Source organism: Citrus clementina, unplaced genomic scaffold (genome assembly GCF_000493195.1).
Source record: "Citrus clementina cultivar Clemenules unplaced genomic scaffold, Citrus_clementina_v1.0 scaffold_3, whole genome shotgun sequence".
NCBI lineage: Eukaryota > Viridiplantae > Streptophyta > Magnoliopsida > Sapindales > Rutaceae > Citrus > Citrus x clementina.
In genome coordinates this window covers 28,805,273-28,820,633 of record NW_006262339.1, presented here as the reverse complement: position 1 = coordinate 28,820,633, position 15,361 = coordinate 28,805,273, and the positions used below count along the sequence as shown (strand labels likewise).

Genomic DNA, 15,361 nt, shown 5'->3' with positions numbered 1-15,361 from the left:
ATGGTAAGCTCCAGTTCGGGGCCTGAATAATGGGTGATGATGTCAACAACTGCTTTAATTTTTCAAAAGCCACAAGACATGAATCATTAAAGATAAAAGGTACATCCTTAGGAAGTAAATTGCATAAGGGTCTAGAAACTTTGCTAAAATCTTTAATGAAACGTCTATAAAAACCAGCATGCCCAAGGAAAGATCTTACTTCTCTGACTGTTTTAGGTGGAGGAAGATTAGAAATGATGGCTTTGTCAACCTCAATACCTTTGCTCGAAATGATGTGACCGAGAACAATACCTTGTTTTACCATAAAATGGCATTTCTCCCAATTTAAGATCAAGTTCTTCTTGATACATCTCTGCAGAACTAGTGTTAGATGATGTAAACATTGATCAAACGAGTCACCAAAGACAGAAAAGTCATCCATAGAGACTTCAAGGAATCGTTCAACCATATCAGAAAAAATGCTCAACATGCATCGTTGAAATGTAGCAGGTGCATTGCATAATCCAAATGGCATTCTCCTATATGCAAATGTACCAAAAGGGCAAGTGAAAGTAGTTTTCTCCTGATCTTTTGGTGTTATGGGGATCTGATTGTATCCTGAGTAGCCATCTAGAAAGCAATAAAATTCATGACCTGCTAATCTATCAAGCATTTGATCAATAAATGGTAAAGGAAAATGGTCTTTACGTGTGACAGAATTCAACTTCCTATAATCAATGCATACACGCCATCCTGTAGTCACTCTAGTGGGTATCAATTCATTATCGGCATTGGTAACTACAGTGACTCCTGACTTTTTGGGGACAACTTACACAGGACTAACCCATGAACTATCAGAAATGGGGTAAATGATACCTGCATCTAATAGCTTAAGGACTTCTGTTCTAACAACTTCTTTCATATTAAGATTTAACCGACGTTGCATTTCCCTAGTAGATTTAGCATTTTCATCAAGGTGAATGTAATGCATGCAGTCTACTGGATTTATACCTTTTATGTCTGCTATGGTCCATCCTAATGCTCCTTTGTGCTCTTTTAAAATATCCAATAACTTACCTTTTTGTTCATCGTTTAGGGATGATGAGATGATTACCGATAGAGTGCTTTCTTCTCCTAAAAACGCATATTCCAAAGTGTTGGGCAATGGTTTGAGCTCGAGTTTTGGTAGTGATTCTGATGATGGGATGAGTTTCTTCTCTGATGGTGCTAGTTGTTCAACTCTTGACTTCCATTTATTAGTGTCCATGGATGGTGCGGAGTCAAGTAGGGCATTGAACTCTTCGACCGATTTGTCAATATTAAAATCCAAACCAAAGTGAGTTAAACATGTTTGTAAAGGATCATCACTAAGGTTTGAAAGAAAAGTGTCATCAACTAATGCTTCAATTAAATCCACATCAACAATTCCATCATCTGCACTGTGAGGTTGTTTGGCAATGTTGAAAATGTTTAGCTCCATAGTCATGTTGCCGAAGGACAACTACATATTTCCAGTCCTGCATTGAATGTGAGCATCCGCAGTTGCCAAGAAAGGTCGGCCTAGAATAATGGGGATGTGCTTCCTCGAGTCCTGTATTGGTTGAGTGTCGATTACAATGAAATCAACAGGAAAATAAAACTTGTCTACCTGGATAAGCACGTCCTCCACAATACCACGAGGTATTTTTGTGGACCGATCTGCAAGCTGTAACACCACTGGAGTTGGGTGTAATTCTCCAAGTCCAAGTTTCACGAATACAGAGTAAGGCAAAAGATTTACACTAGCTCCTAAATCCAACAAAGCATTCTCAATTGTGTGGTTCCCTATACTACATGAGATAGTGGGGGAGCCTGGGTCTTGGCATTTTAAAGGAATTTTATGTTGGAGTATAAAACTAACGTTTTCTGTTAAAAATGCTTTCTTTTGAACATGCATATTTCTCTTTTTAGTACAAAGGTCTTTAAGAAACTTGGCATAAGATGGAACTTGTTTAATAGCATCTAGCAAAGGAATGTTAACACTTACCTGTTTGAAGATTTCAAGAATCTCACCTGTGGATTTTCCTTTCTTTCCTTTAGCTAACCTTTGAGGAAATAGAGCTTTGGGAACGTATTCTTGTGGGTTAGTTTCTTTTTTCTCCTCCGGTGATGAGTCATCAACATTCACAGGTACAATTTGATTTTCTTTTGTCACCGGCATCTCCACTTTATTGTCGACTTCTTTTCCTTTTCGCAAAGTCATGACTGCTTTGACCTCTCCATGCTGCTGTGGTGAACTGGTACTTGCTTCATGTACTCCTTTAGGATTAGGCACTGGTTGACTTGGAAATTTTCCTTTTTCAACAGTCATTGCCAAGGTCTGAATTGAAGAAGCAAGTTGTCCCACCATCTTCTCGAGGCTTAAAACTGATTGAGCTTGTGAGTTGAAGCCTGCTCTCAACTCATTTCGTAGTCCATCAATGGTACGGTTCTGTTGCTCAATCATGGAGTGAGTAACATTTTTGAGATTCTGGAATGCATCCTCCCATGGTCTGGGTTGAGAGTAGTTCTGATTCTGATTGAATGGTCTAAATGGGGGCTGAGAGGCTTGAGGAATTTGTTGCATTGGTGGAGCTGGAGCTGTTGGTCCATTCTGTTGGAATCCTTGAGACCATGAAAAATTGGGGTGGTCTCTCCATCCAGGGTTATATGTATTGGAGTATGGGTTGTAATTTGATGGCTTTCTCATTATACCTATGGCATTGGCTTGGTCTGGATATGAGTCATGGTCATGTGGTTCTGTTGATTTTGCAGTCGATAACGATGCTATTTGTCGAGCAAGACCTTCAACCATCTCCTTAACTTCTTTGATTCCCGAAGTTGACTCGCCAATTTGAACCTCATTCACTCCTTTAATTCTTCTAGTAGTCCTGAGTGATCGACTCCGTTGTTAGGAATTATCTGCTTGTCGCTGGAAGAATTCCCAAATCTCTAATGCACTTTTTGACATTAGCTCTTCTCCACTCGTTGCCATTAGCCATTCTTGCACATTCGGTAGTAATCCCTTCAAAACGTATTGACATTGGTGCCATTTCTCGTACCCATGATGTGGACACTTCAAGAGTAGCCCATTGAATCGCTCCCATGTTTCGAAAAATTGCTCGTCCTCTCTCTGGGTAAACTCCGAGATTTCCCTACGAATAGCATTGGTTTTATGCACTGGGAAATATTTATTCAAAAATTTAGTTACCATTTGTTCCCATGATGAAATGCTATTAGCATGTAAAGTATTTAACCATGAACGAGCTCTATCCTTTAAAGAAAATGGGAATAATGTAAGTTTAACATCATCGTCTGAAAAATTTTCATATTTAAAAGTTTGACAAATGGCATGAAAATCATTCAGATGATTATATGGGTCCTCATTTTCTAGGCCATAAAATGTGGGGAGACAATTTAGCACACTAGGTTTTAATTCAAAGCTCCTAGCAACTACATTTGGGTATCTTATACATGATGTGCTCAAATTTGCTAAAGGACTGAAATAATCTTTAAATGGTCTCTCCTGTGGTTGCAAAACCATTTTATTTTTTACTTGTTTGTGTGTGCGAAGTGTTTTCTCAAGTTCAAGGTCTATAGGTTCAAGATTAGGTAATAATGACCTACGACCATACATGCAAAATAAATAAAATAAAAATAAAGATGGGAACAAAACAAATAAAAATAAAGAAAAGGGAGAAATTACGATACTAACCTTATTGCGCTATACAAACTTGTATAAAAATACACAAAAACAAATAGGGGAAATAAATTAACTAAAAAGAATTAGTAAGATAAACAAAAATTACAAAGAAAAAAAAATAACTTGAAAATTAAATTACAGAAATTTAAAGAAGAGAAAAAGAAAAGAAATTACTAACCTCTAAATGCGGATTCACTTTTTTTTAATAATAAAAAAAATACAATAAAAAAAATAAAAGAAATTATTCACAAACATTAATTCTATGAATTAAAATTACTTACCTCCCCGGCAACGGCGCCAAAAACCTGTTGTGCAAATTTTAATGTACTCGCAAGCGCACGAATCTATTGTAGTATAAACTAATGGTGACGAGTGTCGATCCCACGAGGAGGTGGATTTTAATTGTGTAGAATTAATTTTGTAAATGGGTGATTGGATTTGTGGTGGAAATGATTTGGGATATGCTAAAACTTAAATTAAAATGGCGAGAATAAATTCTAAAATTGGAATTGAAATGACGAGAATAAATTGAAGAGAATTCTATTAAAATGACGTACTTGGGTATCTAGATCCGTATCAACATCCATCATGGGCTAAATAATCCTTATTAATGCCAATTAAATCATGAGGGGGGAATCCACACCTCATGAACCACGCTCTAATCAATATAGTGCTAAGGGCTTATCGTGCCAAATAATAATAACCTTGTACTAGAGGGCCGGTGAAACCAATGCGGTACTAGACAAGATTAGTATTATTTGTCGACGAGAAGTCAAAACATCCACAAAAACTAGAGGGGAAGAGAAAATAAATTTACCAAATAAAGCCCATGACACATGTTGAGACTTCACCTTCAACCCAAGCTTGAAAGAAAATTAGCCACTCATAATTGAACTAAGGGCAAAATGAGAATTTATTAAAATACGAAAAAAATACAAGATGGAGAGGGAATTACAGAAAATGGATCCCAAAAATGGATTCAGAGATATCAAATTAGGGGGGAGAGGCCCCCTTTTTATAGATACATGGAGTAAATCATGGCCATCGGATTAAAAACAGTTTGGACGCTCAGGATTGCGCCACGTCATCAGTCAACAGTCCACGGTTTGACCACACGGATGAACAGTAACACGGTTTGACCTGACTTTGAACAGTAACGCGGTTTGACCCGGATGAACAGTAACGCAGTTTGGTTGAAAATAATCCTGTGTGATGCATGCACCGTACGCGAGATTTTTCGTCCACTGATATGCTGCCACGTCACCATCAACAGTACATAAGAATTTTAGTCCAACAGGATCGTGACACCTCATCAGTCAATGCCACATCATCGGTCAATGCCACATCATCATCCGTCTATGTGAACAGTGTCGTGAACAGTAACGTATACAGTACCGTACATGTGAATAGTGCCATTTTTCTTTTTATGCTCCTCTTAAGGTTTTTGACCGTCCTGAGTACAAAAGTGATGTCCGTTTTGCCGTCTGATCTCTCCTTTATTGTGAAATGACTATAATGCCCTTAAAATACATAAATTACTTAATTAAAATAAAACACACGTAATTAAATCACAAGAATGTTAAAAACATAAAAGTAAGGGTTGTTAGTAAGACTTAAAATGTAAAATAATGGTTTTCTCCTTTATAAATATGCATTTTCTAACACTCAACAATACCACGTCGCAACCTCTGACATCCCAAAACCCAATTGCACACAAATCACAAAACCCTCGCAGGCGGCTTGTCATGCCACATGCCACTGCCACAATTTCTGCCGACGGTGATGGTTACAATTTTTTTTTTTTGGGTAAAGAAACTTCGAAGAAAAAACCGAATACCCATTCACATTTAAATAGAACGGCACAAAATGCCATTATAAATAATTCATACAAGTCAAAATTTCATAAGAAAATTAATAATTTATTTCAAGTGAGGAATTCCTTGGATCCTTTTTCCAGTGACAGGACACTTAGGCTCACTTGCTCTCTTCTTGGTTCTCTAGTAAAGCAGCTTCCCCCCAAGGGTTTTGACGACGCGGTGCTGGTTGGACTTGGTGGCATAGCTATGGCGCTTGTGGTGTGTGAGACTTTGAACCATTTTTGCTCACTTTCGAGGAGGCCAGCGAAGCAACAACCAGAGGACAGTGATGGTTCCATATCATTGTTGTCCATTCCATCAAACAACCCCAAACCAGGTAGCACACTTTTTCACACCACCAACATCCATTTTGTTGAAATGGATTTTCAACGGAATCCTCACTGCCAATGGATTTCTCAAAACTATATTTAATAATTTATTATTTCAGTAAGAAGGATATTTCACTAATTTTGAATGTCTACTAACGGTCAACCTAATTAGTAACTAATGGCACATGGATACATTCTATTTAAGTATTAATACACCAAACCTCAGGGGAGGTCCCTAAAAATTACCCCAAGACACCTTGTGATTTGGGAGCAAGCATCAATCTTATGCCATTATCAGAATTCAAGCAATTCGGAGTTGGAGAAGTCAGACCAACCACAGTGACATTGCAATGTGCTGACATATCTCATGCTTATCCTGAAGGCAGGATTGAAGATGTGCTGGTTAAAGTGGATAAATTCTTTTTCGTAGTGGATTTTATAGTGTTGGACTTTGAGGCAAATAAAGAAGTACCAATTATTCTAGGCAGACCCTTTTTAGCCACAGGATTTTCAAACTTATCACTATTACAACACTAACACCTATATTGACAGGATTTTCAGATCCTATTACAACACTTTCATGAAATGACTGACCACCTGACCCAGTGTGCACCTCAAACTCAATGACAGGACAACTATTGATAAAAAAAACTCGAACACCAATACAATTCACTATTATTTGAACTTAGCTTCCTCTGCCTACTTGTAGTCCATGGCAATACAACATAAATTTCAATCAAATCCATTTCACTATGTCCATGCTTAACCATGACATCTTGAATTTCAAAAAACAACCTAATAATCTTATATTCCTCTGGTTCCCTATATTCTATCGCATACATCACCCCATTAATTTTAATCGAAACAAAAGGTAACATGGCTACCTGCATCAATTTAAAACAAAAAGTATTGCATCAAAAAAGGATAAACCAATATAATTTTATTTAGCAAACAACAAAAAAACTCAACCTAAATGAAATATACATGTAATTCGGCTAAAAAAAGTACAAAAACAAATTCAATCTAATACATATAAAAAATATAAACTAAAAAGAAAAAATAGCCCAGCAAAAAGAAAGAAAGTAGTGAATATAGTGAATTTAGTCTAATAGATAGAAAAATTATCACTCATAAGAACAAATAGAATTCAATTTTACATGAACAAAGAAGCAAATACAATGAATTCAATCTTATTAATATAACGATACCAATATAGTGTATTTCGTCTAACAATTACATAAAGAGCAAATTAAAAACAACAAATTAAGAAAATACAACATTGAACAAAAAAAGAATCCACCAATAATTAAACATAGTTTGTCATTTTGAAAAATAGACTTGAAAAACCTAATTTTTCACAACGATCACTCAATATGGAAAAACTTTTATCAGAAAATGTTTGCAAAAATCACTAAAAAAATAGAGTTACTAACCTTTAAACTCAGGTTCTCTCCAGTACTTGAACTCAATCAATGCTACCAAAGCCTTGGTCAAAATCACAGTAGATTTATACAACATTTTTTGCACCATCCCACATTCTCTCGATCTCTCCTCTCACACGAAGAATATGGCAGTTTCTGTAGGTTTTTTTTTTTCATTTCAAAGAACTGATCCTTAACTTAATCAAGTTAATGGAGTTTACTTTAAACTATTTCTACCTGTCAAAAATCAAGAATGAGAAACAACTCAATTGTTGTTTTACTAAAATGTCCTCAACGTTGTTAGTATTTTTAACAGAGCAATTAAGTTAAGGACTTGAATGACATTAGTTTGTATTTAAAAGACTTTAATGGATTCATTTAGTAAACTTCTGGTCTCTGAATTTTTTTTTCTAGATCTAATGAGGACTCAATTAAAAATTACCCATTAATCTATTACCAAACATAACATAAAACTAGTAAATCATCAACAACTGTAAAATAAAACATAAACTTTGGAAATGAAACATAAGAATTGTAAAAGGAAGGTAAAATAAGTAAATTACTATAAAACTGATAAATTAATGTATTATTGGTAAATAAAATGAAAACTTATAAGTATAATATAAAAAAAGTAAATCAACATTAAATGCAAAATAAAACATAAAGTTTGTAGATTATGCATAAAACTTATGAATAAAAGGTAAAATAAATAAATTAATATAAGAGTTATTGTCAGAAACAAAAGTTTACAATTTTAAAATAAAAACTCGTTATAATGTTTATTACCTTATATATTTATTATTTTTTAATTTAAATATAATAATGGTAGTTTTGCATTTCTATAATACATGTGATGTTTAATTAAGGATGAAATTTTTGCTCAAAATCGGATTTTGAAAAAAATAATATTTTAATATCTTTCTTAGTTGTTGTAAGATGAGGTTATTTTACATCTTTCTACACTTCTTCAACAACAACCTTAAATGGTCTCCAAATACAAGTAAAAAGTTTGAAACTACATAAAGTATACATAATATTCAAAATTAGATCTAATTTTATTGATATCTCTTTTTTTTATTTACTTGATCCACATCAAGATAAATAATTGCACTTAATTAACATGTGTAATAAATCGATATCATTATAGAAAATGGGAAAAAAATGTATACAAATGTCCTAGACTAAATATAGAATTTATGGTAACCAATTCAATTAAATTTATTCCACTTTTGTGTTTCAGTATAATTTTTTTTATTTAATTAATGATTTTTTTTGTTTAATTAAAGAATTTTTTTAAATGAATAAAATATTTTTCACTAAAATTATCTAGAAACAATGTTAATTTTTTAAATAATTAATAATCTTTTATAAATTTACTGGTTTTACTTTACATTTACTAATTCTATTTGTAATTTACAATATTTATATTTATCATGGTATTGATGACGTAAATTTCATTACACCATTATCTATAAAATTTTCCTTGAAATAATTAATAGAATCCACAATCCAATTCTTACTACTTAACTTAATTGATAAAGTATTTTAATTGCCAACGGCCATGCGACTTTGTTTGAATAAAGCCCTTTAGCATGGTTCCATATGTTGGGGAAAGATCGATTTTTTAAATTTTTTATAAAACCTTTTTAAGATCGCTCTCATATAATATATAAGAATACGTAATCTAAAAATCGTACCTTAAAAATCCGATTTAGATTTTTCCGCTGAAGTGATTTAGGCTCCTAGATCACGATCCGTCACCACCACGTCTGTTAGATCACGATCCGTCACCACCACGCTTGTTAGATCACGAACTGTCACCAATGATCTTCCAGGTTATGACTCAGGTTTGATCTGCACTTGACGTGTGGGCGCCTTTATCACTACCAAAGCAACTAGCACGAGAAAATTTTTCTCTCAACAATAGAGAGAAAAATCTTTTTCTCTGATCTGTATAAAGTGGCTGCTATCTCTTTTCTTTAGAGAAAATAAGCTTTTTATATCTCGCTTTAGTGAAAATCCTAGGCTCCAAATAATCAAAAACAAAACTCACGTTACTTGCTTTTTCTATAGGGGACCCACCTTGTAAAATAATATTAGGCCCCTTACACACAAGCTAATTAAATGGAGCCGCCCACTAAATGATATATTTGGACTTTTGACCCAAATAGCTAGTTATCTTGCTTATTAATCCAGTAGTGGTGCACTCAATTAAATGAGCTAACCTGAGGATCATTTGGGAACATACAATAGTGGCTACAATAATTAGGCCTATAATTAAACTAGCCCAATTATTTAATTCCAAATCTACTCCACTAAAAGATTGGAACTGACTTCCATAATTGTATGCTCGAATAATAATTCGTCCCAAGCCACATTGATTTTTTTACTGCACAATCTTTTGTACCACATCATTAATTAAATCGATATCTCAACAGTCCAATCAATTTAATTACATCTTGTTCCTTGATACTTATTGGTTTTCTCTAATGATCATTTTTAACATACTAAATATGTTGACACACTCTGGCCAGAGAATTCTATGATCAAGTGCCGAAAACCCATCAAGAGATGTGTTGTACAAATTCTATATTGTTAATCCATAACTCCAATACTTATAATTGCTCCCACCAAGATACCGAGTAATCTTGACAACAAGTATGTGTCGTGCCCATTGGTAACTCAAATGGAATAACAATTACAATAATGAAATCATAATTAACTCAAGATTAAGATTACAGTAAAATCAATGCCTATGAGATTTAATAAGTCTGACAGTTATTACAAAGTTAATTAAATCTCAAATGTGATCTTGTTCAATGTAGTCGTACTACATTAATAAATTCATACATGATTAAGACAAATTATTCAATTAATTTATTACAGTCTATACCTAAATAAAGTGCCCAACTTTATTTATCAATTGCGAACTAAATTTATTTAATCATAAGATAACTTGTATTTATGTCTTATGTGAATCCACATGGTGATTACATAAATACATATAATATGATTAAATGGACTTTAATAAAAATATTAATGCAATTAAGATATTTGAATAAAATACCGCATTTATTTTATTAATCAGAAAAATTATTTATTACAATTAAATAAACACATATGCTTTTAAAGAGCATATTTTCCCAACAATCTCCGAATAGCTCTTAAAGCATATTTGGCATATTGCACATGCTCTAGGGCTCTAAGTGCAGGTTATAAAGGTTTTCCACTAATGGCCATTGTAATAAGATCTGCCATTTAGCATCTAATCCCATCTGGGGTACTGTCATATAACATTTCTACACTATTCCCTTATAAGATGATACTTCCTCTCAATATGTTTTTGTTTCTTGTGGTTCCTTAGATTGAGCTACCGCACCACTATTATCGCAAAATAGTTTAAGGGGTGCAGTTACAGCAAGTACCACCTCAAGATCTTGTAGGAACTTGCGTAGCCATACAACTTTTTTTGCAGCTTCGGATACAACCACATATTTAGATTCAGTTGTGGAGTCTGCGATACAAGATTGTTTCACACTCCTCCAACTAATAGCTCCACTTCCCAATGTAAACACATAGCCGGAAGTTAATTTTCTGGAATCCTTATTTGACATAAAGTCAGAATTAGTATAACCCACTAGAATGAGTTCATCACCAGAATACACAAGCATATAATTTTTAGTTCTTTTCAGATACTTCATTATATGCTTGACCGCAGTCCAGTGTTTAGGTCCAGGATTAGATTGATATCTATTAACCATCTCTACCGCAAAGCAGATGTCTGGCCTAGTGTAAAGCATGACATACATGAGACTTCCCACAGCTTCTGCATAGGGAACTCATCTCATTCTCTCTATCTCTTCAGATGTTTTAGGAGATTGACCCTTAGAGAATGTAATTCCATGTCTGAATGGTAATAAACCAGTCTTGGAATTTTCCATGCTAAATCTAGCCAATATCTTATCGATATAGACTGCTTGAGACAAGGCTAAAGTTTTATTATTCTGGTCTCGTAGTAATTTTATTGTAGTCAATACTCCTATATCGTTTCCAATTAGGAGAATATCGTCTACATAAAGAATTAGGAAGGCTACAGATTTTTCTTGAATTGTCTTGTACACACATGGTTCATCAATGTTCTGAATGAATCCAAACGATTTAATCGGTTGATCAAATCTGATGTTCCATAACCGGGATGCTTGCTTCAATCCAAAAATGGATCTCTGCAACTTATAAACCATGTGTTCTTGGTCTTTTTTGTATAAATCCATCTAGTTGCTGCATGTAGATGTTTTCTTTAAGATGCCCGTTAAGAAAGGCAGTCTTGACATCCATTTGCCAAATTTCATAATCTAGCACTACAGCAATGGAGAGCAGAATCCTGATGGATTTAAGCATAGAAACCGGAGAAAAGGTTTCCTCATAATCGATTTCTCTTTCTAAGTAAAACCCTTTGGTTACTAATCTTGCTTTAAATGTTTCCACCCTTCCGTTTACTCCTCTTTTTCTCTTGTAGATCCACTTGCACCCTATAGGTTTTATCCCATTTGGTGCCTCTACAAGTTCCCAGACTTTATAGGAATACATAGATTCCATTTCTTGATTGATGGTCTTTTTCCAAAATTCAACATCTATATCTATTAGAGCTTTGTTGTAATTAGTGAGATCTTGTACATGTTCATCTGAGATAGCCGTATAGGTTTCTCCCAAAAGCATATATCTCGCAGGTAACTTAGTTATCCTCCCACTACGACGAGGTTCTAAAAGTGATGGTTGTTCAGGGATAATCCTGTGTTGATCATCTGGTTGTCGCTGTTCTTCCTGTTTTGTAACAGGCATTGAAAGCTGAGTATCAACTTGATCACCTTTTTTATTTCTCTAGTTTTACCTTACTCTTAGGTAAGAAGTCATAATATAGTCTTCCTCAAAGAAAGTAAATAATATGTCCACAAATACATTCCTATCTTGAGGACTATAATTCAGACTTTCCCTTATTCCATTACGATACCTTAAACATGCAAGCTTCTGAACACAAATCCATCTTTTCTACCTCTGATTCTAGTAGAAATACTAGTAAACTCCAAATACGAATGTGTCTCAAACCAAGTTTGTGACTTTTTCATAATTTCTTGGAGTAGTAGATACCGAGATAGATGAAACTAAGTTCAATAAACTTTGTAGTTTTAAATATTAGTATCTGGAATAAAAAAGGTAAATGATAAACCACTTAGTATATATCTTGTTTTATCCAAAAGAATCTTGTTTCTCTAGTGTTCATTGACAACCAAATAGTGCTTGAATTCTCCATAGAGATATTCTTTGTTTCGATCATATCGAAGTTCTTTTATGTTCCTGTCTAATTGCTTTTGTCTTATCCATGTACTCTTTTGAATTTCAAAAGCAATGGAATCATGACGCATTTAGACAAACATAAGTAAAATGAATATTCATCAACAAGATTGATAGAATACTCATAACCTCTTATAACATGTAAACTGATTAGTCCATATATATTTGTATGCGCTAAATCATTAAATACAATGTTATGCTTTTAGCTCTAAATGAGCATTCTCGTCATATTACTTTTCTAAATAAGATTTATAGAGCTACAATGATCAATCTTAATAGGCCAACAAGTCTATCATTAATCATTTTCTTAAAATCTTATTATAGTTTATATGACTTAAGCCTAAATATCAGAGGTGATTTTGGTTTGAAGAAACATTTCTTTTCTTAGATAAATGCATATACTCTTTATCATTATATCTTGCTTTGAATAGATCAATGGATTTATATGATATTAATTGTCTTTATAAATAACTAAAATAAATAAATGACAGTGGATCAAAAAATAACAGTGTACTCCTGTTTATTAAAACAAGTCACCGAAATTAAATTCCTCTAGTATTTGGAAAAATAAAGACAAATATCAAAACTTTTAAGTCTTGTAAAATTGATCTAGCCTTTCAATTGATATAAACTAGCATGTCCTCAACTGTTGTTTGAAGCTTTCTTCACTTAATCTCTTGGTTTCCTGATTTTAATAATCTTAGGACAATCTTTCTTCGAGTGACCCTTCTGTCCACATTTGTAACACTTGCCTTTTGCCACTTCTTTTAGTGGATAGTTTGCTGATCCTAACTCTTGCTTGCTCATTCTTGTCTTTCGACTTAAGCCTTGAAGAGAATCCTTTTTCAGGAAGTTTTCTGCTATGATAAAATTCTTCTATAGCATGTAGTTCGTGCATTAATTCAATTAAGTTCATATCTTTATTGTTTAAGATATAACTGACCTTAAACTCTTTGAATGTATTAGGTAAAGATTCAATCACCATATTAATTTTTGATTTATCATTGTTTTGAGCACCATGAATCTCTACCTCATTCAAATAGTCCATCATTTTGAGGACATGATCACGAACTTTTGTGCTCTCTTCCATCTTAGTATCTGTAATACGTTTTAATGCTGCTTCTCTAGCAAAATGAGTACTTTGCCCAAACATCTGATGAAGACTAGCCATTATTTCAGTGGTTGTTTCCATGCTCCGATGTTTCTTATGTAGTTCCACAGAAATCGAATCCAATATATAGTGCTTAGCCATTTTGTTAGCTTCACACGATTTCTCATAAGGCTCCCTCTGATTTCTATAATCGTATAATGATGGTTCAGGAGGACAAGGCTAGGTCAACACATATTTGCAGCCCTTAGCAGTGAGAATATTAAATAGATTGCGTTTCCAATCTAAATAATTTTCGCCAGTGAGTTCATTTTTAACAAGGATAATTAATAATGGGTTGATGGAAGACATTTTCTGGAAAAACAAAATAAACATGCATAAATACTTTGAAACAATATTCACAATAAATGACAAAAATGCAAAAAAAAACTCATAAATGTATTTTAATTTATTGTAACGATAATCTAGTACCGCTTTGACAAGCTATCCGTTGGGGAAGTCATGTCTACACTTACTAGACCCAATTATCCAATGAATTATTTACTTTCATGTCGAGACATGATAAATAATTATCGTTATCCCTTTGGGCCTAAATTTGTTAACAGAGCTTCGTTGGGAAGGTTAATAACAAATTTCAGTTGAGTGTATAACCATTGTTTCAATCTACGTATTTTTCATATCAATAGTCACCGTGAGGGCGAACAATCGATTGAAAAATATTTTAATTTTATCTTTGAAGAAATTCAACAAATAAAATATCTAATATATATACCCTCTGTAGGGAGCATCACCGTATCATGAAGTCGAGGTATATATATAATTTTATTATTGAAGTAAAATGAAGCCCGTGGGAAAAATTATCTTGAATTTTCCCTCTCCCACTCAATATTTTAAAATTGATTTTTCCTTTTTAAAACATACATATTGTTAATTGCATGCTTCCTATAATATTATCTAGATGATATCCAATATTATTAAGCATAGACAAATCACAAACAATATAATGAGATTTATTATTAAAGAATGACATGTATCATTATGCATAGTGGCACTACCTATTCTACATGACATGTTAATATCCAAAACATAACATATAGAAAAATAATTAAATAATCTTAATTCATGGCTTTCCTAATAATGAAAAATACATTAACCATAAGCCTAATCTTCATTGGGCTTCTTGTAAATGTTCATCTTCCATAAGCTTGTCTTTGTTAATGGACTAGAGGAAATTAGGCTTTTAAATTTATAATTGGTCCAATTTTAATTTTGAAAGGAAATAATTAAATTTTTTTTATTAAAATAAAACTTTTGGACCAAAAATAGATTTAATGTGTTCAATTTTATCTATGCATTTTAATCCATTAAACCCAAATTTCAATTGAGCCTAAAACTAGGATTCTTTAAGCCCAAAACTGTTTTTAGACTTAAATGCAAAAAATTAAAACTTGACTGCTCAAAGGAAATAATTATGGAACTCTAGGGACCTCAATGATAAAAACCATAAAACCCTAAAATCCATATTTTTCTTACCCTTCTTCCCCAGCCACCATCTCCAAAAACCTCTGCCACTGTTCAGACGCCAGCCGACCTCCGAC

The 15,361-nt window shown here is 33.4% G+C and overlaps 1 pseudogene; it reads right to left on the bottom strand.

Moving 5' to 3' along the window:
* Nucleotides 1–2,314, bottom strand: part of LOC112099825 — a 149,745-nt pseudogene extending 147,431 nt beyond the window's left edge.
* Between the last annotated feature and the right edge of the window lie 13,047 nt (nucleotides 2,315–15,361).